Genomic DNA, 5,523 nt, shown 5'->3' on the forward strand with positions numbered 1-5,523 from the left:
TTGTGGCACCCTACAAAATTAATTTTGTCACAATATTTGAATTTCTAACTTCGGTATAATAATTTGAAAAGTATAGATATTGGGTACAACAGGGAAGAACTGCAGAATATAATGTCATACAGATATTTTTAATATTATTAAAAAAAATTGTCCATCAATGGTGGCAATCAGTAGGCTAATTTTCTAATGAAGAGACCAATTTATATGACAGATTTTAATGTAGGCTTTTATACATATAACATTATTTAATTACCATTATAACTAGCTATCTCACACATTTTTGCTCACTCAGTGTTTTTTTAATTTTACAGTGGGGTAATTTTGGTGCAGTAGCACGAGATAGCTTGATTTCAAACTTTGAATTGAATAAAAAATGAGAAGTAAGCAGTCACTAATAAAATAAAATAAGAACAAATAAAGAAATTAATAATGATAGCACACATAAAAAATAACGACAGGCCTTCCAATTAAATACATTTCTTTTTAGTTTTTCAGTCTAACAGTAGGGTTAAGATATTTAACAATTTTGTTTTTTTTACCAATTATCCAAATAATGTTTAGTCCTAGAAAGCTATTATTATCAGAACACGTGAGCATAACATAGCGGTTAGCAGATCAATGAATGAGAGGGCAGCGTTACCAGAGTTGCCCATATACCACACCTTGTTACAACACAGTAGGGCTATTGCAGACAGAAACAATACTGTACTAGGCCTACATCGATGTTTCCTGTCGGCTCAATTTTTGAGTGGACTTTGCTGTTCCGATTCGCATGAACGGTATATGAGTGGCGTGACTGAGCGGAGCGCACACGCATAGAGCGGGATAATACGCCACGTGAAAGTGAAACCTGAGTGGTGAACTAATTTTCGGCAGCCAAAATTTTGGTGCATCTCTAATTATTGCCGACATCAGAAATGGATATAATATAATAGATGCTTTTTTAACATTTGAGCGATTTAAAAATATAAAAAAAAGATTTTTTTTTTACACGGCACCCCTGCTCTCGACAGACGGCACCCCGAGTGGGAAACACTGGTCTAATGAATAACTACTAGTTTTTTTAAGTTACTAGTACCTAAAGAATAAGTACTGGTAGCCAACAAATAAGTACCAGTACCAAATTGAATATATACTAGTAGCTCATGAACGGTATATGAGTGGAGTGACTGAGCGGAGCGCACACGCATAGAGCGGGATAATACGCCACGTGAAAGTGAAACCTGAGTGGTGAACTAATTTTCGGCAGCCAAAATTTTGGTGCATCTCTAATTATTGCCGACATCAGAAATGGATATAATATAATAGATGCTTTTTTAACATTTGAGCGATTTAAAAATATAAAAAAAAGATTTTTTTTTTACACGGCACCCCTGCTCTCGACAGACGGCACCCCGAGTGGGAAACACTGGTCTAATGAATAACTACTAGTTTTTTTAAGTTACTAGTACCTAAAGAATAAGTACTGGTAGCCAACAAATAAGTACCAGTACCAAATTGAATATATACTAGTAGCTAAAAAAAAGAAGTACCATAGTAGCATGGAAATCGTTACTAGCATGTTTTACAGATTAAATATCAAAATGATTTGCCATACTCCATATTCATGTCTATAGATTGAAAGAATACATTCAGATTAACAGGAGCCAAAATGATCGTTTACTGCAGTACTAGAGGCATAATTGAACATATGATCAGAAAATTAGTGACTTATTCCTTCAGATGAACATGTGAAGAAATGCTGATGAGTCACTCTGACCCAGGAAATAATGTGATGCAGAAACATTAACATTAACTAAACATTAACACTGTTCTGATTTAACAGACGTTATTATGCAACTGCCCTAGCAACCTTTCAAAACACCTTACAACTGCCTAGCAACCACTAAGAACACCCAATAACTGCCTGACAACCTCTCAGAACACCCAACAACTGCCCAGCAACCTATCAAAATACCTAGCAACTACCTAGAAACCACTCATTACACGGCACCCCTGCTCTCGACAGACGGCACCCCGGTTGGGAAACACTGGTCTAATGAATAACTACTAGTTTTTTAAGTTACTAGTACCTAAAGAATAAGTACTGGTAGCCAACAAATAAGTACCAGTACCAAATTTAATATATACTAGTAGCTAAAAAAAATAAGTACCATAGTAGCATGGAAATCGTTACTAGCATGTTTTACAGATTAAATATCAAAACGATTTGCCATACTCCATATTCATGTCTATAGATTGAAAGAATACATTCAGATTAACAGGAGCCAAAATGATCGTTTTACTGCAGTACTAGAGGCATAATTGAACATATGATCAGAAAATTAGTGACTTATTCCTTCAGATGAACATGTGAAGAAATGCTGATGAGTCACTCTGACCCAGGAAAGAATGTGATGCAGAAACATTAACATTAACTAAACATTAACACTGTTCTGATTTAACAGACGTTATTATGCAACTGCCCTAGCAACCTTTCAAAACACCTTACAACTGCCTAGCAACCACTAAGAACACCCAATAACTGCCTGACAACCTCTCAGAACACCCAACAACTGCCCAGCAACCTATCAAAATACCTAGCAACTACCTAGAAACCACTCAAACACCTAAAAACTGCCTAAAAACCACTCAGAATACTTATCAACTGCCTAGCAACCACTCAGAACACCAAATAACTGCCTAACAACCTCTACAAACACCTAGCAACCACTCAGAACACCCAATAACTGCCTAACAAACTCTCAGAACACCCAGCAACCTCTCAAAATACCTAGCAATTACCTAGAAACCACTCAAACACCGAAAAGCTGCCTAAAAAAACACTCACAATACTTATCAACTGCCTAGCAACCACTCAGAACACCAACTAACTGCCTAACAACCTCTACAAACACCTAGCAACCACTCAGAACACCCAATAACTGCCTAACAAACTCTCAGAACACCCAGCAACCTCTCAAAATACCTAGCAATTACCTAGAAACCACTCAAACACCGAAAAGCTGCCTAAAAAAACACTCACAATACTTATCAACTGCCTAGCAACCACTCAGAACACCAACTAACTGCCTAACAACCTCTACAAACACCTAGCAACCACTCAGATACCTAATAACTGCCTAACAACATCTCAAAACACATAGCAAATGCCTAGTAAACACTCAGAACACCTAATAACCGCCTCACAACCTCTCAAAACATCTAGCAAATGCCTAGTAAACACTCAGAACACCTAATAACCGCCTCACAACCTCTCAAAACATCTAGCAAATGCCTAGTAAACACTCAGAACATTTAATAACTGCCTAGCAACCACTCAGGACACCTAATATCCACCTACCAACCTTTTAGAACACCTAGCAACTACCTAGAAACGTTTCAAAATAACTAGCAACTACCTAGAAACCACTCAGACACCTAATAGCTGTCTAACAACCACTCAAAACACCAATCAACTGCTCAGCAAACAATCAGAACAACCACTAGCTGCCTAGGAACCTCTCAAAACACTTAGTAACTGCCTAGCAACCACTCAGAACACCCAATAACTGCTTGACAACCTCTCAGAACTGCCTAGCAACCACTTTGATGCCTCCCAAAACACCTAATAACACCTAATAACTGCCTAGCAACCACTCAGAACACCCAATAGCTGCCTAGCAACCTCTCAAAACGCCTAGCAAGTGACTAGTAACGACTCTGAACACCCAATAACTGCCTGACAACTTCTCAAAACACCTAGCAATCACTCAGAGTCAGAACTGCCTAGCAAACCTCTCCAAACACCTATAGTAAGACCCTCTCACAACACTTTAGCACAGCCTGGATAATTACCCCGGAGTGAAACCAGGAAGATTTAGTTCAGTGTGAAAGAGAGAATGTAGCAGAAATGTTCAATTAGAGCCGGTGAAAGTGCCGGTGGAGTTTAGTCAAGCAGACGACACATCCACAAGAGCTCAGGAGAGACTTGTGATATTTCTCATCTTTAAAGGTCAAGATTAAGCATTCAGATAACTGATCTGAAATTAGACAATCTCCAGACTCGTGAAGTACTTGAGACAAACAGACAGAAGACTCAATATCAGAAAACAAGTGCTGGGCCTCTCGGGATGTGAAATGTGCCCTTCTAAATGAACTGTTCCTGAGTTCTCAGAATAGAGGCGGTGAAGTCATTACTGTCACACACTGATGTGAATTATGCAGCTCAGTAATTAGAGGTCAGTAATTTCCACTTTACTTTAACCTTCACGCACTTTTGAGGAAGACGTCTGGAAGCTCAGGTCATCAGAGAAGAAGAGGGTGTTTCTTCATTATCCAGTCTGGGATTTTTACTCTAGTAGTGTAGTATGTATTTTGTAAGTTACTTTATATACACTCTAAAAAATGCTGGGTTGTTTCAACCCAACTTTGGGTCAAATATAGACTAACCCAACTGTTGGGTTAAAATTTTACATTACATTTTTAACCCAAAAGTTGGATTAGTCCAAATTTGACCCAAAGTTGGGTTGAAACAACCCAGCATTTTTTAGAGTGTATACATTATTTATACATTATTTATAAAATATTAATTTCATTATTAAATATATAATTAATACATGCATTTACCATTTATAATTATTTATTTTATATTTTATATTGAAATATTTTTAATAGAATGGATTAGGGTTATAAATCATTATAGATGTTACATATGGTATATATTTAATAAATGATAAATATGTAACATTTAAACTTATTTAATTTGGTTTTTTAAGCCTTTTACATATTTAAATAGCTTTAACAGAATATTATTGCGAATTATTTTTTTATAGATAGATTTTATAATATATATATAGATATATACACATATGTATATATATGTATATATAGATAGATAGATAGATAATTACATTTTAATAAATATATTTAAATAATACAAATACAGTTTGCATTTTATAATTAATATTTTACTAACTATTATTTAATAATTAATAACACTTATAATGATTTAAAATTTTATATTGAAATAGTTTTAAAAGAATATTATTGTAAACTTTAATCACATTATTTCACCATACTAGTTATAGAGTTACTTCCTTCCCGTCTGTTTTAAACTATTTCCTTTGACATTTCGCGCGGGTCTCGCGACAGCATTTATTTACTTTAATTAAAGGTTGCTTCCTCTGCCGTTGACAAATGGAGTTGTTGGTGTGGGAGTGACGCTCGTCTCCTGACCTCCTCCTGAGCCCAAACTCACCGCCGGCCAGCACATCTGTCCCAATCAAACCACTTATTCACCTACAAGTGATGACTCATCAACTTCTGCCTGAGTTGAGTGCAAATGTGATTTCTCTGTTGCGGTGACAGTTTTGGTCCTGTGGGAAGCATCTCTCTGTCTGGAGCCTTTCTCCTGGGACTCGTGTCTCACCGTTGTGTTTATTTGTCTGATGTCTTGAGTGTTTATTTGTGTGAAATACAGCCGGGTTGAACTTTATTCTGAATCCGTCTGTGAGCGGTGAGATGCTCTTTTGATGGAGGAAG

Source organism: Sinocyclocheilus grahami, unplaced genomic scaffold (genome assembly GCF_001515645.1).
Source record: "Sinocyclocheilus grahami isolate Dianchi unplaced genomic scaffold, SAMN03320097.WGS_v1.1 scaffold307.1, whole genome shotgun sequence".
NCBI classification, from domain to species: domain Eukaryota; kingdom Metazoa; phylum Chordata; class Actinopteri; order Cypriniformes; family Cyprinidae; genus Sinocyclocheilus; species Sinocyclocheilus grahami.